Source organism: Macaca nemestrina, chromosome 16, assembly GCF_043159975.1.
Source record: "Macaca nemestrina isolate mMacNem1 chromosome 16, mMacNem.hap1, whole genome shotgun sequence".
In the NCBI taxonomy this organism is placed as follows: Eukaryota; Metazoa; Chordata; class Mammalia; order Primates; family Cercopithecidae; genus Macaca; species Macaca nemestrina.
The window spans coordinates 24136759-24163131 of NC_092140.1; the positions used below are offsets into that span (position 1 = coordinate 24136759).

Consider the following 26373-nt stretch of genomic DNA (forward strand, 5'->3'; position numbering starts at 1 on the left):
ACATTCAAGGCAACCCTTATCCAAATCTGTTAGTTATGTTTTTTATGAAATTGATAAGATGATATTAACATATATATTAATGTGCAAAGGATATATGAGAGACTAAAGAATTCTGAAAAGTAGGCCGGGCGCGGTGGCTCAAGCCTGTAATCCCAGCACTTTGGGAGGCCGAGACGGGTGGATCACAAGGTCAGGAGATCGAGAACATCCTGGCTAACACAGTGAAACTCCGTCTCTACTAAAAAATACAAAAAACTAGCCGGGCGAGCTGGCGGGCGCCTGTGGTCCCAGCTACTCGGGAGGCTGAGGCAGGAGAATGGCGTGAACCCGGGAGGCGGAGCTTGCAGTGAGCTGAGATCAGGCCAGGGCACTCCAGCCTGGGCGACAGAGCGAGACTCTGTCTCAAAAAAAAAAAAAAAAAAAAAAAAGAATTCTGAAAAGTAAAATATTGACAGGACTATATTACCTGACTCTGACACTTAAAATGAATCCAGTTATAAAAATACTTAGCATGATAAAACAGAATGAAGGGTTCAAAATAGACCCACATACATGACAAATCAATGACAAGGTAATTCTATACAGAAAAGATAATTTTTTAAAGAAATAATGCCTTAAAAAATGGGAAAAAACTGGCCGGGCACGGTGGCTCATGATTGTAATCTCAGCACTTTGGGAGGCCGAGGAGGATGGATCACGAGGTCACGAGATAGAGATCATCCTGGCTATCATGGTGAAACCCCTCTCTGCTAAAAATATTAAAAATATAAAAAATTAGCCGGTGTGGTGGCGGGTGCCTGTAGTCCCAGCTACTCAGGAGGCTGAGGCAGGAGAATGGTGTGAACCCAGGAGGCGGAGCTTGCAGTGAGCTCAGATTGTGCCACTGCACTCCAGCCTGGGCGACAGAGCAAGACTCCTTATCAAAAAATATATAAAAGTGGGAAAAAACTATCTCTAAACTTCAAACCATTCACAAAGCTATTTAGAAAAGAATAGCATGTGGATGGAGCATGTATTTATACATAGCATTAAAACTATAAAACTTATTTTAAAAAATAGTAGAATATCTTTGTAACTTTAGGGTAGACAAAGATTACTTAGCTATAACTGAGGAAAGATGAGCTATTGAAAGAAATGATTGGACTTCATCAAACTTACAAATTCACTGGAAGGCATCACTATGAAAATATAAAGGCAAACTACAGATGGGGAGAATATATTTCCAGTCCATATATTTGAAAAATTACTGTATAAAATATAAAAATAAAACTTGTAACTCAATAAGAAAAATAAAAGAATTTCAATCCAAAACTGGAAAAAAAATTTAAAGAGCCACTTTACCAAAGAGAATGTATTAGGTTGGTGCAAAAGTAATTGTGGTTTTCACCATTAATAATAATTTTACCATTATTTTTAATGGTGAAAACCACAATTACTTTTGGACCAACCTAACACATGGCTAATAACCACATTTTAAAATGCTAATTAGTTATCATGGATATGCAAATTAAATACACTAGGACATATTGCATCATATCATATGCATTAGAAAAGTGAAAATTAGACTGACTACAACTAATATGAAATTCTCACACATTGCATCTACATATGTAAAATAGTACAATCATTTTGGAAAAGGATTTGTCACTATCTAATGACATGGAAAATAAACCTGACAATTGACCCAGCAATACTACACTTATGCAGTCATTCAAGAAAAACAGACACATGCTCACATATTCCCACATGAATGCTCACAGTGATTTCTTCAAAAGAGCCCCAAATTAGAAACAGCACAAATGTCAATCAACAGATGAATGAAGAAGCAAATTATGATATATCCATACAGTGTAGTGATTGTCAGCAATAAGAACAGTATAAATTACTGATACATAACATACACAAATTAGTGATATTTAAAAAGAAACAATAAAAGAGCACAAAAAAGGATGAATCTGAAAATTATGCTAAGTGAGAAAAGTCAGACACAAAACACTGCATACTGTATAATTATATTTACGTAATTGTGAGTTAAATGCATTTTTTATATAAATTACATCTTGGTAAAGTTTATTTAAAAAATAAAAATAGGCACTAGAGTATATTTTATTTAAACTAACTTTACATATTACTGGAGTATTAAATAGTTTAGCCTTTGATCTGCATTACTATGCTTATGGTTGCTAAGTTAATTGTGATTAAACACTAGTAATAAGCCAGAGCTCTGAAACTGCGATCATAAGGTAAATAAGGTTTTTATTTACTAATGTATTCTGGTGTTTCCGATCTATACTTATTAATATTATCCTAAATGTCAACAAAAGCTTTCTGGAATAGAGCAAATTATGATTACTTACAGATAGTAATCACCATGCCAGCATCCCCTTGCCCCAAGGCATGCCCCTTACCCAATTTATAAGAACCAGATATTATTTTGCACATAATAGACTCTATCTACTATAGATGAGGAACTTACAAAAAATGAAGATAGATGATTATATAGGGAATAGCTGTTCCTTTTTTTTTCCTCCTGAGAGATATTTTGCTCCCTAGTGAAAACAAATTATCCTGCGGGATCCAAAGGGGAAGGGTCTAGACCCTTTACTTTTAGAATTGTAAATAAATCTTTCCTCTAGAAAGAGGAAATCCTTGGTTTTGTGTTTGTTTTTTTTTTTTGTTTTTTTCCAGCTTTAAAAGTTAGGGATGTCTTCATAGGCTCAGGTCTTAATCTCCCTTAAAATGTAAACACATGCCTTTAGGGAGGTAAATCTCTCTGGGGTCCTTGGGCAATCATAATATATCATCTAGGCTCAATTTTTAGGACAGGTCTCAAATTTCACTGAAATTTGCTCAGAAAGCCCCAACTAAATTGAAAAAGTATGTTTTCATATAGTTATACATCTATGATCATTGTCATATTAAATATTCTGCTGTCAACCTAAAATAATCAAAAGGGTCAGAATCTAGTTTAAAGAGAGTCTATTGAAGTGAAAAGATGAGGATGAGCTGACTCAGGAAGCACAGATTCCAAAGAATGAAAGCGAGCCTTCCAAAGTAGGAAAGTTTGAAAAATATGTGTGTGTGTGTGTGTGTGTGTGTGCGTGCATGCATGTGTGTGTGTTTCCTTTCATATTTTTATATATTGTGAAAGGAAAATAAATCTTGGGGCCCCCAAATCACTAAGCTAAAGGGAAAAATAAAGCTGGGAACTGGCTAGGGCCAACCTGCCTTACATTCTATTCAAAGTCATTCCTCTGCTCACTGAGATAAATGCATATCTGATTGCTACCTTTGGAGAGGCTAATTAGAAATTCAAAAGGCAACCATTTGTCTCTTATCTACTTATGACCTGCAGGCCCCTCTCCACTTCTGATCTTCCTACCCTTGCTTCTCATTGTCCCGCCTTTCCATGCTGAACCAATGTTCATCTTACGTATGTTGATTAAGGTCTCTCTAAAATGTATAAAACCAAACTATGCTCTGACTACCTTGGGCATATGTCAGAACCTCCCAAGGCTGTGTCACAGGCACTCATCCTCAACTTTGGCAAAATAAACTTTCTAAGGTAACTGAGACCTGTCTCAGATTTTCAGGGTTCACAATATATATGAAACTGGCCCAATTCCCATAGAACTGACATTTTCAGCTTTTTGAATAAACATAGAAATTGACCCTTGTGATCTTAAACTTTAAACTTACATTTGTCTTCTCTGAGTTTCTTCCTTAGGAGACCAACCCTTAGACAAAGAACTGAAATTTACCAGATCATTGTATCCAGACAATGAGATGCCAGACCCCTCATCTGGTGTGATTTTCTTACCCTTCTCTACTTCCTGCTTACCAACTCCTCTCCCTTAATCCTCCCTAATTCCTGTTTTCCCCACATGTAGCTAAATTTCTGCTCCTAATTTTAGTTGGTTGGGAGACAGATTGTGACATCTCTCATCTCCTGGGCTGTAGTTCCCAAATAAACTCTTCTTCCCTGGCAAAACTCACTGTCTCAGTGTTTGGCTTTCTGTGCTATGAGCAGTAGGACCTAGACCAAACACCTGGTGTTTTGGTAACACATATCAGGATGGATAGATAGATAGATAGATAGATAGATAGATAGATAGATAGATAGATAGGGCAAAAACCACAATTACTTTTGCATGAATGTATACGAGAAACACTGAAAATGCATATCTCTGGAGAGATATTATCTGCTCATTCCAAGCAAAGTGAAATCTTTTTTCCCAAGTAAAAGAGGCATCAAAGTGAGCTATTAATTATCCATGCCTCACCGAGGAGTGTACAGGTAAAATCTCTGGCTGTGAAAGAGCAGAGGAAGCAAAGGATGACTTTACCACTGATCCAGTAAAATATGAGATTGATATTTGTTATAGAAATCATCTTACATACTCCTGAGGGGTTGGGGAATATTCTGTCACATAAATGTGGCATTAAATTTAAATAAATAGAAATATTTTTATACAAAAAGATGAGAAGAACATGAACATGAGGGAGTAGGCAGAGAGACAAAAAACAAAAAAGAGGATGCAGCCACAAAGAAAATGAATTAGTAAAAAGTGAAATGAGACTGGATTTTATGGAATTACTCTTTACATATATATGTGTACATATATATCAATATATACTTACATATACATATATATCAAGCATTTTAAGTGACAAAGTGAATTCACACAAATGGATATATGCATTTAAACACATTATTTTTGGTAAAGAAAAAAGTAGTGGAAGTGACAGTGAGAAATTGACATCAGAATATGTGAGACTGTAGAGAAAAGGAACAATAAAATAAAACTTAGAGACTACTATCTCGTTTTAATGATACTCTTCCTAACATATGTATTAATTATAAATACTTAATTTTAACTGACATGTTTAGCAGATATGACATTTTCTTTGTTATGTCACTGTTTATATATATAGAATATATGTATGCATGTATATATATACACACACATATATGTCTGTGTGTGTGTATATATATATATATACACAGAGAGAGAGAGACACTGATAGTAGGCTTAATAACCACTCTGATCATGGCTCACAGTGTCTTTTTTGGCAACACTACTTTTCCTCACTTACAGCATGGGGTTTTTGTTCATATTGAGTTGCTCCATCTCAGACACCAGCACGACTGCAAGGGATGTTGAACAGTCTCAGTTCTCATCAATAGGGAGTTATGTTACAGTGCTTCCCACTGTGATTCACTGAGTCCTCAGTACTTTTCTTCAAGCTCCTTGCTTGCATCAGTCTCACTTTCATCTTTCTGTGATTTTGTACTATTACTCATTCTTTTCCAACACCAAACCCTGCTCGGCTGTTTCAAGGGCATCTTTGATGCCAGTGGATTGACTACAATAGAAAGGAACCTAGAGGCAATCCTTCACACTCATTCATTAATAAAGACATCATCATAACTCATATATATATACACACACACACATACATACATACAGTTATAGGTATATATGTGAAACCTTAGATTTTGATATATGTTCTAAAGGGACTATAATGAAAGCAAGATAAAATTTTTTGTCATTTTTTTCACTGACTATTTTCGAATCTATTTTACACTCCCTGTTTTTGTTTTGCCCTTTGTTTTTTCCTGAAACATTTTCAAGAAGTTATAATAGAAGATTAGAATAAGAAAAAATGACACTGTTATCTCAGAACTGTTGTATGCAAGACCTTCATAAACTTGCTTCAATTTCTTGTCCTACAGTCTTGTTACTCTAGTTGGCCTGGATCTTTGACCTGCCTGCTCGTTATGCATGCACTATGTATGTCAGTGATGAAAATGAGTATCTCTATCAAGCATATGATATTCTTTCATCCCTCTCTCTATTGGATGCAGTTAAGATTCCAGGTGTTCTGTTGCCAAAGGGCCTATATAATAATTTATTAGCTGTGTGGCCTTTGAAAAGTTATGTAATTCGATCCTTTGTCAAGTTTAGGAGATTTCATTTTATAAATCCAATGTGATTATAATTATAATATATAATAATCATCATCACATTTAATCTATAAAATGAAGATTGAATTAATAATTTACATTAGTAATTGATATGGTTAGGTTTGGTCTCCTCACCCAAATCTCATCTTGAATTGTAATCCCCATAATCCCCGTCTATCAGGGGAGAGACCAGGTGAAGGTAATTGAATCGTGGGGGTGGCTTCCCCCATGCTGTCCTCATGACAGTGAGTTCTCACAAGATCTGATAGTTTTATAAGCAGCTCTTCCCCCTTTGCTCTGCATTTCTCTTTCCTGCCGCCTTGTGAAGAAGATGCTTGGCTCCCTCTTTGTCTTCTTCCTTGATTGTAAGTTTCCTGAGGCCTAGCTGGGGATGTCAATTAAGCATCTTTCCTTTATAAATTACCCAGTCTCAGGCAGTTCTTCATAGCAGTATGAAAACAGACTAAGATAGCAATTTAACATAAAATTCTGATATTTGGTAAATGCTTAATAAATGGTTATTACTAGGTGTACTGCGTCCTTTTCCTCTACATGGTATTATTAGATACCTTCTGTCTCATAAACTCCACATTTTAGCCATTCTTCCTTCTTACATTAACACCCTAGTTTTTGCTTTTCTCGATAAGCAAACCTCTTGAACTGGTACTCTATATTCTTTTCAGCTCTGAATATTCCTTATAAACAATTCAAGGTCATTTCTACATACATAACTTTCCTAAAAATTCCCCTATGGCTTGCTAAATTTGGAGTCAAATTTTACAAAATTTTTGAAGTATGTGATGACTTTTCTTTAACCTAACACATATAGAAACACTATAATCTCTGATATAACCCTTAACCCAAATAAGGGCATAAAGAGAAGGCAATTCAGGAGGCTGAATACTTCTCAGAGGCTAGAAATGATGGTTTAGTTCTCCAACCTTTGTTCTGCCCAGCTGGGGATGTGCTTATATAAGAATTAAGCTTTCATACCTTCCCCAAAACACACACACACACACACACACACACACACACACACACAGCAACAACAACACAACAACGAATGCTGCAGGGAACAAAGAAAATCAGCTGGGTTGATGATTAGATCTGTGCTGTTCTCCATGTTTCCATAGGACAGGAGCTGTGAGTTATAAATACAGTAATTTTTTTTCAGTATTACAAACCATGGGATCTGCATGGAGGTATATTCGAAACTAACCAACCTGGAAAGGTGAGGAAAGGGTCAAAGATGGTAGATGAATTCAACTCAAAATAAGTTTATCGAGCAGAAAAAAAGTGAATTACAAAAGAAAAAGAAATAAAAATAAGTTTTAAAAAAGTAAACAAAGAAGCAATTAAATCCATCTTGATATGGATTTATTCTAGGTAAAATGACAATAATTGGATAATTTACAGAATGAATATAAAATAATTGCCTGTAGATATTTAAGGAGAGATGTAGCTTTGACCCCATCTCGATGTTATTATTTTTCTTAGAAAAAGGAAGTGTACAGTTTTCCTTCTCTACAGACTACTGCTCTAACAGATTTCAAACTCCAGCAGCAGACACAAAAAATATCCTTAAAAATATTTTTCAGTACCTCCCTCCCAATAGTTACACTTTTTGGATAGAAGACTAACTGTAAGAGATTTTGGTACTAAAAGTGGTTCCAGAAAACAAAATCTTAATGGATAATTTCAGTGAATCGGTTCTTAGTTACGTGGAGTTGTTTATCTGATTTTACTAGATTTAAATATATTATGGACCCTGTTCCTAAAGGAGCATACAGGAAAAAAAAATTATGCAAATAATCACATGTATCTAGCTGTAATAAAATGTCTATGGAGGGCTACCAAGATTCTTTTTTATAGAGCATTTCAATGAAGTAAAGTTGTGTGAGTTAACTGCCTCTCAGTGCACTGGAGAGCTGGGGACAATGAAAATCTGAGTCTGTGACTTTAAATTCCAGTTTAAAGTCCATATAGTGGATCTGAAATAATCTATGACTGCCTAAAATAAAACCTTCTCTCTTATAGGTGCAGTGCCAAGATTTCTATAAGTCAAACAGAAAATCAAATCTGTAGATGGTGGAATTACAGTACAAATTGAATTCCCGTATTATTGGGATTTATAATAATATTAAAGTAGCAGCATTGATTAGAAAGAAATGACACATTAAAATTTAAGATGGGATCATATGAGAAGATTCTAATATAGGTGAAGATCTTAAACCTCTAACTTCTGCAGATCTTTTCTTGCCAGTAGAAGAAATTTTTCCACCCCTATTGGATAAGGGCTTTCCCCTCTTTACTGGAAGCAGTAATAATGCTCTTCACTACAGTAGTTTTAAGGAACTATTGATTCTTCTCAGGACCTATTTCCACTTACTGCTTTGAGACCTGAGACCCAAGAGGATGTGTAATGTACACCAAAATATTACAGAACTTTCATAAATTATATTTATAAAAACCTGGGGAACATGTGAGAGATCAAGTGGAAAGGATATGAATTTGCATCAGGCCAAATTTATTTATATGGAATCACTAAGCCAAAATGCTAAAATCAAAGTGTTAGTTTTTTACTGGAAACTAACAGTCTGGACTGGAAATGGTTCTAACATTTGCGAACTGAAATTTAAATCCAAACATAGTCTAATTTAAGTGAAATTGTTATGCTGAAAAATTTCTAGAATAATGTAAAGGAAGGTATCCAACAGCCTAGGGAGACTATATTATTAGATTACATCTATCATGTAAGACTTCTTCGCTATGTCAAGATGAGACTCACTTTGCCACTGTTGTGAGACATGCATTCAAGAAGGAAGCCCAAACATCCTTGAAGAGTTTTACGGCTGCTCTGCCTGTTGGCCAGGAATGTCAGTGGGAATTGCTACCATGGGACTGGGCTCTCAATTCAGCATGTCAGAGTCAAGTGATAACAAAAAGTGAGCATCATTGTAATGGATTTCACTTTCAAAGCCATAATCGGAGTTATCAGACCCACAGAGACCTTTGGTGTTGTCTAGTTGATAATATCCCTACATCAGAAATAGATGACTATTTCTGATAGTCTTACTTGACATTTACAAGTGAAAAAATTTGTAGGTCCAGTGTACACAAATATGTATCAAATTACCTTATTAGAAAGTCAGGGTTCCTTAGTCAATTTCTTGACTTGAACCAGTTCACAAATTCTATGCTCTGTGAATGAAGAGGAGGCTTAGTCTTCTTGCGGAAGCAGCCTGCTAGAGTGTAAAATATTTATATTGCTAATATTCTTCCCAGTCATTTGCAAGGGACCTGTGGCCATTCGTTAAGGGTGACAATGAATTAGAGAAGGGGAAGTAGTCAGACTTTGGAGGGGTAACTGGGCACTGACTCTGAATTCTTTTTTTTTTTTTTTTTTTTACTTTTAAGTTTGGGGAACATGTGCAGTATGTGCAGCTTTGTTACATAGGTAAATGTGTGTCATGAGGATTTCTTATACAGATTGTTTCATCAGCCAGGTATTAAGCCTAGTATCCATTAGTCATTTTTCCTGGTCCTATCCCTCCTCCCATCTCACAAACTTCAATAGGTCCCAGTGTGTGTTGTTCCCTTCTATGTGTCCATGTGTTCTCATCATTTAGCTCCCACTTATAAGTGAGAACATGTGGTATTTGGTTTTCTCTTCCTGCATTAGTTTGCTAAGGATAATGGCCTCCAGCTCCATCCATGTTCCTGCAAAAAACATGATCTCATTCTTTTCTATTCCTGGATAGTATCCCATGGCGCATATATATATATATATATATATATATATATATATATATATATATATATATGTGTGTGTGTGTGTGTGTGTGTGTGTGTGTGTGTGTGTGTGTGTACACACCACATTTTTTTATCCAGACTATCATTGATGGGCATTTAGGTAAATTCCATGTCTTTGCTATTGTGAATAATGTTGCAATGAACATACATATGCATGTGTCTTTATGACAGAACAATTTATATTCCTTTGAGTACATATCCAGTAATGGGGTTGCTGGGTTCAATAGTATTTTTGTCTTTAGGTCTTTGAGCAATCTCCACACAGTCTTCCACAATGGTTGAACTAATTTACAGTCCCACTGACAGTGTATAAGTATTCTTTTTTCTCCATGACCTCACTAGCATCTGTTATTTTTGACTTTTTAATAGCCATTCTGACTGGTGTGAGATGGTATCTCATTGTGGATTTCATTTGCATTTCTCTAATGAACAGTGATGTCGAGCTTTTTCATATGATTGTTGGCTGTATGTATGTCTTCTGTGAAGTGTTTGTTCATGTCCTGTGCCCACTTTTAATGGGGTTAATTTTTCTTGTATATTTGCTTAGGTTTCTTATAGACGTTGGATATTAGACTTTTGTGAGATACATAGTTTTCAATTATTTTCTGCCATTATGTAGGTTGTCTGTTTACTCTGTCAATAGTTTATTTTTTTGTAGTAAAAAAGCTCTTTAGTTTAATTAGATCCCATTTGTCTATCTTCACTCTTATTGCTAATTGCTTTTGGCGTCTTCGTTATGAAATCTTTGCCCATGCTTATGTCCTGAATGGTATCGCCTAGGTTGTCTTCCAAGATTTTTCTAGCTCTGGGTTTTACACTTAGATCTTTAATCCATCTTGAGTTATTTTTTTATGTGGTGTAAGGAAGGGGTCCAGTTTCAATTTTCTGCATATGGCTAGCCAGTTATCCCAGCACCACTTATTGAATAGGGAATCCTTTCCCTATTGGTTTGTTTTTGTCAGGTTAGTCAAAGATCAGATAGTTGTATGTGTGTGGTCTTATTCCTGGGTTCTCTTCTCTGTTCTATTGGTCTATGTGTCTGTTCTTGTACCAATACTATGCTCTTTGGGTTATTGTACAAAAAGAATAAAATACCAAGTAATACAGCTAACAAGGGGGGTGACAGATCTCTACAAGGAGAACAACAAACCACTGCTCAAAGAAATCAGAGATGACACAAATAAATGTAAAAACATTCCATGCTCATGGATAGGAAGAATAAATATTATTAAAATGGCCGTACTGCCCAAAGCAATTTATAGATTCAATGCTATCCCCATTAAACTACCATTGAAATTCTTCACAGAACTAGAGAAAACTATTTTAAAATGTATATGGAAACAAACAAACAAACAAAAAGCCTGAATAGCCAAGCCAGCCAAGTAAAAAGAACAAACCTGGAGGCATCATGTTATCCAACTTCAAACTATATAACAGGGCTACAATAACCTGAACTAATTCTTGAAGGCTCAAAATATCTTTGTGGTCCACAGGTCAGACGAGGATCAGAAATGATCACTGGAGTTTTTGCCCAGGTTTATGTTACTATTGGCCCAGCAGTTCCCCAATTATTCCATGGTTTTTTGCAGTTTTAGCGTGCATAATTAGATATATTTAGATAAATATATTCAGATAGAGGTATTCAGATACATATATGCATCCATATTGCTTTTTTGAGCTATGGAATGAGGGTTTTATGATTTTTTATAATAGCAAAAGCCACATGGAAACAACTAGAACTGCTGATAGTTTCCAAACAGTAAACAGAAAACAATTATTCTTAGAGAGATTCTTAGAGGAATTCAAGGGATAAGTACCAGCCTCAAGAACTTGGAAGATGTAGGCATGATGACTCCTACTATATACCTGTTTAAGTCGCCTATTTGACCTGTGCTGAAACAGATCTTGGAAACTTATGGATTATTTTAACAGTTAGGTTGTGAATGATTGTATCTGAATTTTCAGAGGTGATAGGATGCATTACCATATCCAATGTACCTGGTATGCAACTAATGATCTGGAAAATACATTTTTTAAAATGTTATCTATTAGTAGTGACTATCAAAAGGAAATAATTTGCATCTGAAAGGGTCAACAATATACTTTCACTGTTATATGTCTGCAGCTGTATCAAGTATCTAGCCCTATGTTAAAGTCAAGTTCATAGGGCATGGGTTGCCTTTCTATCTCATGGGTCAACACAATTTTCTAATGATGCTGATTGGATCTGATGAACAGGAAGTAGCAACTACTCTAGATATGTTTTTGAGACATATGAAACACATGCTTTGGATATGGGTTATCCTCCTTTGCCCGCAATGCATCTGTCAAAATTACTATTTTTGGACATACAGACTTATTCCCTATCATGGTATTATATACAGCATTGCTTCCGACCATGGAGTTCATTTCACAGCAAATGAATTATGAAAATAGGCTCATACTCATGGAATTCACACGTCTGACCATGTTCTCCATCATTCTGAAGCAGCTTACCCAATAGAATTATGAAATGGCACTTTGAAGACTTAGTAAAAGTGACAGCTTTGGGACTTGAGTCGTTTTTTTGCAAGATAGATATATGCTTTAAATTAGTGATCAGTATAAGATTGTCATTTTCTCATAGCCACAATTCATGGGTCTGGAAGTCAAGGGGTCAAAATTGGAGTGCCTCTTCTCCCTATTACCCTTAGTAAGCAATTGGAAAAATTTTTGTTTCCTAACCCTGAAACTTTGGGCTCTGGTGTTGTGGAATTCTTATTTCCACCATGGTACACAGCAGTAGTTCCATTTATATAGATGTTGAGGCGCCATTTTGGGTTATCCATGTTAGTATATCAATGGACAAAGGAAATGGTTACTCCACTTGTGACTGATTTTGAAATTTAAGGCAGAATTTGGGTTACTGCCAAGCAGTAAGGTAAGGAGGACTATGTCTGGAATGTAGAAAATCTCTTAGTGCACTACTTAGTACTCCCATTTTCTGTGACTGAAGTCAACGAAAATCTACAATTACTCAGTTAGAGAGAATGTGACTCTTGCTCTAGGGAATAATGCTTGGACTGTCTCAGCAGGCAATGAACAACAGCTAGTTGAGCTGCTTTCTAAGGGCAAAGATATAGAGAATAGGCAGTCAGAGGAGGTAGTTAAAAATATCATTTACCACTATGAGAAAAGCTACAGAAACAAAAACTACAATAGTTATGAGTAGTTCTTTTCTTATTGTAATATAAATATTTTTGCTTGTGTATGAATGTATATTTAAGAACATCCCCTTTATTCTTCCAGTACCAACTACAATAAAGCACATTGATAGTAGTTAACTTTGTATCTCAGTATTTAAGTTATAAAAAGGGTAATATGACTCAAGTAGAATAATGAACATCAACCAGAGGCAGAAAATGGATTCATTATCTTTTTTTAGGGAAATAATAAGCTTGTTTTCAGTTGCTTGTGCAGTAGCTGCATCATGTCTGGTGGAAACATGACTCCATCATTGTCTCTGTCTCTATTTAGAAGTTACATATGGTTTTTAGAGTCCTGTTTGGGTGCAGAGTTTATGAGATCTGTATTGAGGTGGCTTTATTATACATACATATAGATATGTATTCTTGAAAACCATGCGTGTAGATATGTACCATGTTGTGTATATGAACACACACAAACACACACACATATGTGTGTGTGTAATGTGTATATATATGCATATAAATCATAGTGGGTATATGTATACATTCATATACTCATACACATATACATACACATAGTATATAAACACACGTGGTATATATATGCACACACATATACATATACATGTACACACATATATACATATACCTCCATGTATACACACATATTTATGTGTGTGTGTGTGTGTGTGTGTGTATGAAACCAGCTGAATTTCCCCATAAAAATACTATTTACTGGTTTGCGAATAAGCATAGAAATTGACCCTCCTAGTCTTAAAACTTGGAACTTACATTTGTTTCATGAGTTCCTTCCTTAGGAAGCCAACTATATTAGTCAGGGTTCTCTAAAGGGATGGAACTATTAGGATGCATATATATATAAAGGGGAGTTCATTTGGAAAATGGATTGACAGTCACAGGTTGAAGTCCTCTGATAGGCTGTCTGCAACCTGAGGAGCAAGGAAGCCAGTCTGAGTCCCAAAACCTCAAAAGAAGGAAAGCCAACAGTATAGCCTTTAGTCTGTGGCTGAAGGCCTGAGAGCCCTTGTCAAAGCACTGGTGTAAGTCCAGGAGTCCAAAAGCTGAAGAACTCGGAGTTTGATGTTCGAGGGCAGAAAGTATCCAACAAGGAGAAAGATGGAGGCCGGGAGACTCAGCAAGTCTGCTCATTCCACTTTCTTCTGCCTGCTTTATTTTTGCTGTACTGGCAGCTGATTAGATGGGGCCCACCCAGATTGAGGGTGGGTCTGCCTCTCCTAGTCCACTGACTCAAATGTTAATCTCCTTTGGCAACACCCTCACAGAAGCACCCAGGAAGAATACTTTGCATCCTTCAATCTAATCATGTTGACACTTAGTATTAACCATGACACCGACCCTGAAGCAAGGGACTGAAACTCACCAGATCACCTCATCCAGTCAATGAGATGCCAGATCACTCACTCATCCTGATTACTTCCTTCCTCTTCTCTAATTCCTGTTTTCCTGCATGTAGCTACATCCCTTCCCTACTATATAAACCCCCTAATTTGGTCAGCTGGGGAGACAGATATGAGATTGATCTCCCCTTCTTCTTGGCTGAGAATAGAATACCTTCTTCTCTGGCAGTTCTTGTTATCTCGGTGATTGGATTTCTGTGTTGTGAGCAACAGAGCCCAGATGGAACCCCTAGCATTTTAGCAACATATTACATTTAAAATACATATATTGGGTTTTCAAGAGTACATGTGTAATTTAGGTCTAAATTATATTTAATTTAGCTCAAATTATGTTTTCCAAAATTCCCTTTTCCTTACTTTCTGGCTGAAGTTAACCGTAAGATATATTTTGCATGAAATTTGGAACGTGTGCATGAAGCAGCACTCACCTTAATTTTAAAATCAGAAGGCTGGTGAAGAAGCACCGGCTGCTGCTTCAGCTCATAGATGTTGATACTCATCTGCTGACCCACCTTGTTGGCGTGGGGCAGCAGCTTGCCAGAAGCTGTTCCACCTTCCCCAACAATGGAACTAAATACATATTTAGGCTCATAATGAAGTTTGCCAACTTTCCCCGGAGGACAAAAACATGATCAAAATTGGAAGTGGTGAGAGACTAACATGTTTTCCAATCCTTATGTAATTAATCACAATCTGCCTTTGCTCTCTCCAATTTTGTATCTACTATCTACTTTTTCTTCTTCATTGCCTGCCCTTCACACTTCAAAGTTCAGCATAAAAGAAGACCTTTAGGGTCCTTTAAACCATCTTTCATAGTTATATGCAGCTAAATCTTTGTAATATTACACGTAAAAATTCTGCTTCTCTAATTGAAACCTGCATGATATGTACGCCTGCCAGATATTGAATGTTATTATGAAATTTCTATATTTTAAAAAGTAAATTATAAGAGTATGAATAGACATTGGAGCATGGTAGAAAATGTAGATGTGGGAACATTTCATATGGAAATTTCATGTGGGATAAAAGTAGCATCTCAAATTAGTGGAGAAATAATGATCTAGAATATATGATGTTGAGATAGCTGGAAAGTTCTTTGGGAGAAAAGATAAAATTGGATTCATATGTCATGCTGTATACAAAGTTAAATCTGAAATGGATCAGGAAGCTAAATTTAAAAAATGGAATCATACAAATACTGAAAAAGGAAAATATGCAAGCACTAGACAGGTGATTTCCATGAAAATATAAATTCAACTACTGATTTTAAATCACTTAATGTCTGTGTGAATGTGGGCAGTTATAATTTCCCACAGGTAAAATATGAATAATAAATCCTCTGGCACACAACATACTATAAATATGAAATATGAAAGTGCAAATGTACATGGGCATATATCATGGCCACAGTAAGAATAAAAAAATAATCATTATTTTTTGTTGTTGGTAATAGTAATAGCATCAGTGGCATTGGTAACGATACAAGCAGGTTCAGGATAATTTTAGTCTAAAGGAAATTGATGACTGATACCATGAACATGTGAGTAAAAAAATATGGCTTGAAAACTGTGACTGTAAAAGATGCAAACATTTTTTGGATTGAAAAATGACTGCTATCTGATTAGTCTGGAAGGCCTGCCAAATAAAATTCAAAAGATTTAAAATAAACTGTGATAACATTTTGAAAGACACATTGAGTAGGTTTTATGAAAAGTACTTAATTAAAGTCACTTTTAATGGAAGATCCAAAATCTTAAAAACATTATTAAAATTTCCTACTAATATCACAGACACTAATTAAAAGACAAGTGTTATAAAAATTACTTTTGTGTTTAACTCTCTTAACTGTTGAAAAGAAGCCAAACCTTATTTTCTTCTTTTAATTACAATGGTTTCATACACCCATCAACAAAACAAGTGAATATACCTTACCGCTTTTTTTCTAGTGTAACAATATGTGTACAAATTTGAAATTACCATACTTTCCTCAATAATCTTTAATGAAGATATATTACTGCTAATCTCAGACAAAGTTCTCTTCCATATCATAAAATTGTATTAAAGACCGATACACAAGGCTCTCTGATTAAAGATGCTGGTAGAGTTGCAGTTTGTTTCTCCTAGACAAGCCTATTATATAATCATGCTTTATATAATACAATAAATTATTTTAAAAATACAATTTACTTAAGGGATATAAAGGAATATGGAAAAATGATACTTTAAGTAAATTCTGGGTTAACAAAAATTCTGATCTATTGAAATAAAGCACAGAATATAGAATTGCATTTGTGATTATTTTAATTTAGCTAAAATGTTTTAGTTTCTTTTTTTTTTTTTTTTTTTTAGAGACAGTCTTACTTTGTCACCCATGCTGGAGTGCAGTAGTGTGATCATATCTCACTGTAGCATTGAACTCCTGGGCTCAAGTCATCCTTTCACCTCAACCTCCTGAGTAGCTAGGACTACAGGTGCACACAACTATGCCTGGTTAATTTTTAATTTTTTTTTTTTTTTTTTTTTTAGTGGTAACAAGGTCTTGCTATATTGCCCAGGCTGTTTTTCCAAATATCAAATATTTAGAACTGGGATTTCCTGTTTTAAACTACGCTGTTAGCAAGCCTAGAAACCTTTCCTCCCAATTTTTCTAATTAACTACCCATGGAAACACTGAAATAAATGAAAACTTCCATTTACACAAACACCAATCAATTTTGCATCAGTGACACCATCTGAGGAATGTACAACAGTTGTTCCCCCTTATCCATGGGGGATATGTTCCAAGTCCCCCAGTGAATGGCTAAATCTGTAGACACTACCAAACCCTACATTTACTATAGTTTCTCTTATATATAAAATCTATAATATAGTTTAATTTATCAGTTAGGCACAATAAGATATTAAAAGCATAACATAATAAAGTAGAATAATGATAACAATGTACTGTAATAAAAGTTATGCAAATGTGGTCTCTCTCTCTCTCAAAGAATTCCGTGGTACTGCACTCACCTATTTTCACACCACAGTTGACCATGGATAACTGAAGCCCTGGAAGTGAAACCATGTGTAAAGGGGATATATTGCATCTGGATCTTCTCTATAATGATTAAAAAAAAAAAAAAAAAAAAAAAAAGGCAGAAAGGATGTAAGCAAATTGCCCTACTGGTAAATAGTGAATGACCAGGCAAACACAAGCAGTCAATTCCAGTATTTACAATCTGCATTGTTATACTTTAATACCTCTCCAACCCACAAAGAAGGCAGATGGGGTTGAGAAAACTATTGTAAACATTATTTTTCTGAGCACACACATATATACATACACGCTCCCCTCTTGAAACAAAACGGGGAGATACTGTGAACCTCCCAGTTGAGCAATCTGTCAACTTGCCATACCATATGATCCCCATATGGCTCTCCATTTGGCATTCATACATCTGTTTGAATTCTAAAACGAATAGATTAATAAATAGGATTTATTGCAGAAGGAGAAACACAAACCAAAAGACAATTAAAGAATAGAGGCATAAGAGCTCCTAATCCACCCATCATATACAGGAAAGCATTGAAGTAGTCCAAACTTTAAGATGGCTCCTAAGATTCCCTTCTGCTCACAACCCATATAATCCTCTCCACTTGCTGCTGGACCAGGGGATGGTGAATGTAATACAATTTTGCCCCAGTGATTAGGTTATGTTATAGGACAAAGGTGACAGGATTTTCACATGTAATTAAGATTCCAAATCAGTTGATTTTTGATTAATAAAAAGTAAACTTGGGGTGTACCTGACTTAATCAGGAGAAAGCCCTTTAAAGAGGGCGGGAAAAGGCACTTTAATAGTGGCCTTCAAGAAGCAAACAGCATGTTGTGAACTATTATGGAGAGGGGTAGTCTCTAGGAGTGAAAGCACAAAGAAAAAGAATTCTGCCAACGTCTCCAGGGAGGTTGGAAGTGCCTCCTACCATAGTCAAGCCTCCAAATGAGAAGGCAGCCTATTTGGACACCTTGGTGTCACCCTTGTGAGACCTTAAACAGAGAAGACAGCTAAGCTGTGCCCAGTCTTTTGATCAATGGAAACTGCGAGATAATAAATGGGTGTTGCATAAAGCCATTAAATTTGTGAATCTGTAGCACAGAAAACGAATACAAGGATGTTGGGTTCAGACTTTTGTTGGGGCAGTCTAGGTCTGAATTCCCATAGGGAGACTCCTTTGTTTTTTTGTGTTTTTGTTTTTTTTTTTTTCTTTTTGAGACAGAATCTCACTCTGTCACCCAGACTGGAGTGCAGTGGCGCGATCCCGCCTCTCTGCAACCTCCACCTTCCGGGTTCATGCGATTCTCCTGCCTCAGTCTCCCGAGTACCTGGGACTACAGGTGCCCACCATCACGCCTGGCTAATTTTTGTATTTTTAGAAGAGACGGGGTTTCACCATATTGGCCAGCCTGGTCTAGAACACCTGACCTTGTGATCCACCTGCCTCAGCCTCCCAAAGTGCTGGGATTACAAGCGTGAGCCACCGTTCCCGGCGACACCCCCCCGCTTTTTTTTCTAATAGGATAAGCCTTGTCTATGGTGAATGTACAGGCTGCTTGGCACCAGGCTGTCTAGAATTGGTGTGCCAGCATTTTAGGGTACCGGTCTGGGGCCTTGAGAACTATGAGAAGGTGCAGGTTTCCCTGATAGAGGAGGGACTTCTCATTCTGGTGAATAATTGGGGTTAGGTGAAGTCTTCTCTCTGGGAAATGGAGAAAGCACATGCCAGATAGCTCATTGACTTGGAAAACCTGGATGAGTATCTGAGTTGTTTTCAGATAACCCTAGCCACTGCATTCCCTTCTCCCACTGTCTAACCCATCAATTGTGACCCATAGTTATATGAGTGCCCTTCACAAAATAGGATAATTATCTCTTACACAGTGCTCTTTGCTGTATTGGCCAAGTTCTATTCACTGTCTTGTCGACTAACAAAAGAAGTCAAGCTTTTAAAAAATTAAAGCTAGTTTTTATTCAGAAGTCTTACGGAGGACAAAAGACCAAGGCCTAGACCCAAGGAACAGTTCTGTATGATTGCTCCAACAAAGCATTTGAGCTCACAGTTTACATACAGGTGGTGAAGATTCAGTATGTGCAACATTACATCAAAGTTTGGGTATAACAGTATATCTGCTTACAGATCACTAAAGCACATTTGGTTATATAGATTGCAGAAGCAGAATCACTAACCCTGTCAGATGTTATGTGCAGGGAAAGGCAAGGGCCAGTGTCATTTGTCTTTTAAGGAATATAGTAATTCAGGCAAGAGACGTGGGGGGCATAGTTCTCTATCCTGTTTTGACTTCAAAGTATTTTCCAGAGAGTTAGACATCTTCAGAGTAAGGGCCTTTATTAAATTACACTGGCAAGCAGCAATGAGCAAACGTGGATTCTTATGTTTCCTACTTTGTCTCACAGTTTGCTCCTGAGACTCCTGTATGCATTGAGAAGTAGCAATGTTCCATAAGAGCAGGGAGTAAGTATAGATCTGGAGGTGGGGTGGTGTACGTAACAGCCTACAAGAGAGACTGTGCATAGTCCCACAAGTAAGTGTCATCACTATGACTCTACACAATAGAAGGCTCATTATCATTTATTCCCACTCTTACCGCAATGGATAGGGTATTTTTGTCTTCTATTATCAATGTTTTGCACTTTGACAGAAAGATGTCGTTAACTTTGTCTCCAAGGTGCTACCATGTTATGCTATGAGGAATATCTCAATCTTCACCCATGAGATACAAGAATATTCACATCTAAGTAACATAGTAAGAAATATGCATTGAGAAGTAGCAATGCTCCTTAATAGCAGAGAGCAAGTATGGAGGTGGACTGGTGTATTTAACAGCCTACAAGGACAGTGTGCATAATCCCACTAGTAAGGGTCTGTTTTCACTATGACTTTACTCAACAGATGACTGGTTACTAATCCCACTCCTACCACAATTGATGGGATATTTTTGTCTTCTCATATCACTGCTTTGCACTATGGTAGAAAAGATGTTATTAGCTTTTGTTTCCCAGGTGTTACCATCTTATCTTATGGTGAATATCCCAGTCTTTACCTATGAGATACAAGAATATTCACATCTAAGTAAAGTAGAGTTTGGCATCAACAACAGAAGAGGAATCAAGAAAGTTATAAATGTAATCATATTGATTTTGAATAGAATATTTCAGGGGAAAACAGTTAATGCATCTTTCTACTTATTTTCAAATTTAAATATATATATTGTGTTGTATCTCCATATGTTATCCGTGTTTTCTCACATTTGATTTTTACATATTTTTTTAAGTAACAAGAAATGTTAAATTCAAAGAATTGGTATCCTTAATGCATCTCTAAATACTTTTAAAGAGCCCTAAACATATTCTTGTTTTACTATCTCTTTTCCAAATGCACATCTCCTTAACCTATGTAGTTTAATTTATTTTTTGTGTCCCATAATAAGCTGAAGGTGTATGAATTAAGATTTGTATATAATCATCTAAAGTAATAAACTAAAAATTTTGCTGATTTGTGTCTTCAGATGTTTTTGTCAGATAAAAACCATCATATAATGCCTTGCTAAATATAGCACATGTATGCCATTATAATCACTTCTCCTCGAAAATATTTCCTCCAGTGTTAAAAATATAAACAAACTAGAAAACTAAAACACCTATGTGTCATCATTTCAATTTATAAACCTTCAACTAAAAATAGAGGAAACTTTCATTTATATAAATTAAAAACAAATATAATTTAACTACAAATAGCAAGTATAATTTATACATGTACATTCAACCTAAATGATTTTATTATATTTCATGTTTAAACCCAAGAAAATTCTTTATTTTGGATTTATGGGTTTTCATTTTTTAAATTATTTCCTAAAACATTTAAAATCCTTTTGTGTATTGTTATCATATCTAACATATAGCTGCAAATGACTGTCTTTTTGTTGGTTTTTGGACACCCAAACAATCTGTGTTATATTGTCAGAAGAAAATATAATTAGAGGACTAAGTTTAAAGTCTATGATTTTAAGGAAATGACAATTACATAAGTATAATTTTAGAAGATGAGGCTTAAATTGGTTAAAATATTTATTTTCCCTAGGACTTGTGAACATGAGTTGTTGATTACCTAATATGTACAAAATTGGTAGTTGTTAAGGCCAGTCTTTCAGATTTGTGTCTGACCTCAAGAAACCTATTTTTACTAGTCTTTCCCCCAGGTTCTCCCTGTTAAATTAAGAGGTCCACATTGTACCTTGTTGTTACATGAAGCTACCTGCTTGCCTCCTCTTAATTGCTTGCCACCAAAATCTCTATTGTTTTGAGAACAAACTTAAGCTGGAATTTTCTTTGCTCTGTTTCAAATAAAGTCAGGTGGCTGGCGGACAACTTTAGATCTCTATTAGGGCCTGCTTCTCCCTAAGAAAAATCTCTAAGCCACTACTCTAGAGCTCAATGTAGAAACAGGGGCTGGTTGATTGATTTTTCTCATTTTCACCGGTTATTGTTGTTTTACTGGGAAGGGTCCTCAAGCCACAATTCCAGAAGTCATGTTTCTGAAAGATTTTCAGAAAAATAACTTTTAAATAAGTTCAGAGCTGGAGTAAAACAGAAGCAGGTAAAACACAGCATGGGCAGGCCGGGTGCGGTGGCTCACGCCTGTAATCCCAGAACTTCGGGAGGCTGACGCGGGCAGATCATGAAGTCAGGAGATTGAGACTATCCTGGTTAACACGGTGAGACCCCATCTCTACTAAAAATACAAAAAATTAACCGGATGTGGTGGCACGCGCCTGTAGTCCAAGCTATTCGGGAGACTGAGGCAGAAGAATTTCTTGAACCTGGGAGGTAGAGGTTGCAGTGAGTCGAGATTGCACCACTGCACTCCAGCCTGGGTGACAGGGCGAGACTCTGTCTCAAAACAGCAGCAGCAACAACAACAACAAAATAAACAAAGCATAGGCAGAGTAAAGAGCATAAGCAAAGTTTCAAGACGGATTGTACCTCCAAGAATATTTAGAGAATAGCAAATAGTCCAGTTCTGTAGAGACGTCTAGATACGTAGGAGAGTATTGAAAAAAGGGACTGGAAGGACTACTGGGATCATAGTTTCTGCTGAGGAGTCTAGAGGGATGCATATTTAATTTTGTAGACAAGGTAATATCATTGATGACATTAACATAGTGGATTAACAGTTTGCCAAGCAAGATTTCAATAGCTTCCATAAAAGAAAGATAGATTAATGTATATTTAATTGTAATCAAATGTTAATTTATTTTATATATACATACATGTAATTCTGAATTCTAAGAATAACCATGGGTATAAGGAATCACCTTCTTGAAATCAGATGAGAATTTCAGTGAAATTTAAAGCTTGAATGAAGCTTGAATGAAGAGAGTTAGAAACTTACATCTCAAAGAGATCTCATCTTCATAATGTGAAATAAATTCCTTAATGAACAATATTCCTCATTTAATTTTTTTGATTCTCATCAACATTATGGTTGTAGTGTGTGCTCGTGTAGTGTGGAGGAAGGGGTTACTTGCGTGAAAGTGCCACTCTGGGCTCAACTTAAGTAAGGAGTAGACACGTCTGTTTCTTTACTCATCCATTTATTCAACTCAGTCTCTTTCAGTTCTCATCAGGGAAGCTTAGAAAATAAGTTAATGTTCAGACTGGACAATAAGAGTAACAGTCTGCCTTACATCACAGACTCAAAAATCTGTGAACTGATGCTAAATGAGGATCTGCAGAAGATACACGGCCACTGCTCAGAAAATCATACAGGAACGAAGCATTCCCATGAATGATTTCTTCCCACAGGAAAATGTTATTAACCATCAGATACACCTAAATATATGCAGTACAGGGTGAGTTAAATGTTCACACTATGGTGAAGAGCGATGCAGATGTTTTCACAGTAGTTATTTAACCTGTTCACACCCATTTCGACACGGCCTTCTTCTGTGAGGAGTGACGACATTACGACTGACACAAATTTAACAACTTCCATATGGAAACATATGAAAAAAGAACAAATAAAGTGCTGGTTTGTTTGCTACACTGTCACTATTTTCTTTCCTTAACATGGTTGCTGACAGTCCAAATTGAAAACGTGCTAGGCTTCCTCAGCACCTGAAGTTCAGGAGTCACTGCATGTCAGAGGCAGAGATCCTGTGACAGGTGAGGAGATCGTGATGAGGGAAATGGAAAGGTTCAAAAACATCTGAGGCCAAGGCCACTTGTCTAATGACAGAAAAATTGAGGAGAGAATGCTCAAGGTTTCACACCTCTCCTGTTATGTAGCATCATTTAAGAATTATGCCAAGTGACTGCTACATCGTACAGGAGGAAGACATTTTCAAAGCATAATAGGACTTGTATTTCTATTATGGTAAGAAAATGCTAAAACTTCATTGCCTTGTAAATTCACTGCAAAAAAAAATTAACCATGGAGCTATCTTTACAGAAATGAGTGATTCTAGATATGTGAGGACATGAACTAGATATATGATCTTTTCATTAATGTTTACTCAGACTGCAGAGCATATTAATTTTTACATTTTCATTTATTTTAAAACAAAATTTATGGACATTTCTGGTAAATTCCTTTTTGGTTTCTGATTAATGGCTTAAAAATAAAACAATCTTAGTAAGAGTTGTGGGGTCTGGTTGTATATTTGTTCATTGGGGAAATGGAACATTTTGGTAGGAAAGGCAATATAATAACCTGTATTCTAACATATATCATCAGGCTTTGCCTGGTTCAGGTATAAATATACCTTCAAACAAAGTGATAGAAATGAAGACAGGAAGGGGCAGAATCAGAAAGAATGCAACAAAAGCTAAAATGAATTTATACCATGGAACTCATGTTCCTGAATTTATTTAAGACAGAAGATCCAATTTTTTTTTCTTTTTTTTTGGCCAGGAAAAGAACTAAACCTACCTAAGTTCAGTGACAGTTGTAGAATTAAAGATATTCTTTAACACTCAATTTACCCATCCAGATTATTTACTATATTTCTACTGATGTAGAATGTACTACTTATGTAGTACATAGATTTGTTTATATGTACATTATTCTTGTGAGTTTAAAAATTGCTCTTTTTTTACCATTTAAATACATAAAAAAGAGAACACATCTAATACCTATTTGATTGTGTAGTCAAATTCCCTATAGATTTTATTTTAATATGAATTCTTATTAATTTTGACCTATTCTTCATATTTATTGCTCATCCAAATAACTGCTAATGCATCTTTCCAATAAAATAAATGATATTACATATTAATAGTTAATAAAAAGATACATAATTTACTTTACATATGGATCACACACAAGCCAAATATCAACTGTAATTATTGTATACAGATAAGTCAATATTTATAATACATGTGAATCTTATTTTTTGAAAGTTACCTTTTTTGATATGTCCTAATTTTACCCAAATTTTAAAAAGCAATTTTTTAAAGACAGGAAAGCATTTAAGATATAGCTTACTATAGTGTAAAACATGATTAAAATTAAACTGATGAATTACAAATTTTGAGGCCTCTTGCTTCAGGAATTAACCTATCCTCACAAGTTCATGCTGTTAAAATCTTACTCCCCATTAATCCTTTTGTTAAGTTATCACAGATTTGTAATCTTCCTCCTCAGTAACTGTTCCAAACATTTACTGTACTGTGTACATCTAGAATCCAGACTAGGTATATAATACAGTCCTCAGGCCAAATTTGGCCCACCAGCTTTTCGTATGGTCCTTAAGAATTATTTTTTACATTTTTATGGAAGTGACAGTGGAAGTAAAAGACAAAATACTATCTATGGCCCACAATAACTGAAATATTTATTGTCTGGTCCTTGACTAAAAAAAGTTTGCCAACCCCTGGTTTAGACTACATTCTGCCTTTATCACTTGGTCATCTATCTTTTGAAGAAAAATCAAGAATGTCAGGTCTGAAAGTCTCTCAGCTCCTTGTATCTGCAAATTTCTTCAGGTATTATATTTTAAACAATAAATATTTTCTTCTCCATCTTAGAATAATGATTCCAGATTTCTGATCTCCTTTTACCTGCATCCACTGCTGGCTAGATATGTTTCATCATGACCAGGAATTCGGGACAAGCAAGTTAAAACCACAGGGAGGTAGCTAATCTTCAGTGTTGACCAATATTTTTAGTATATTGTACCTTAAATATTAACAAATATAAAACCATATATAAAAACCAATTAAGAACAGTAACATTAAATAATATATCATTATTTTAAAGCTATCAATTTGCTAAACATGGTGGTGTGCACCTGTAATCCCAGCTACTCAGGAGGCTGAGAGGGGAGAATCACTTGAACCTGGGAGGCGGAGGTTGCAGTGAGTCGAGATCACCCAACTGCAGTCCAGCCTGGGCAACAAAGTAGGACTCTATCTCAAAAAAAATTGTATGCACAAAATGTTATATATAATTATAGAATTTTATCATATAATTTTATATATTTAAATATATAATATACATATACAAATATGCATATTATATATTAAAATATATTTATAATATGTACAATTTTTACATAACAATGTTTACATATTATAAATATATACTGTACATATATATTTTATTATATAATTTTTATTGTAGAATATAGCTACATATAATTTCATATAATATATACATATTTTACAGCACAAGGTATATATGTAGCTTGCAAACTAATTGTAATATTTTATATATGGCAGAGATTACTGGAGTGTGCCTCTACGTTTCTGTATTATTTTCTGAATCAATTCTTCAACCCCATTTCTCTACTGAAATTTCTGTAAGCCTTTGGATAGCTTATTATGAAGTTACTTGGTTTTCAATTAGATTGCATAAAACAGTATACATTATCTGTTTTATTTTCTTATTTGTCTGTGATAACTGAAAT

The 26373-nt window shown here is 35.5% G+C and overlaps 1 long non-coding RNA gene across 4 annotated transcripts in view; it reads right to left on the minus strand.

Moving 5' to 3' along the window:
* The window catches only part of LOC105477040 (uncharacterized), a 406578-nt gene that overhangs the window by 105731 nt on the left and 274474 nt on the right, over positions 1-26373 (minus strand). The window lies entirely within an intron of this gene.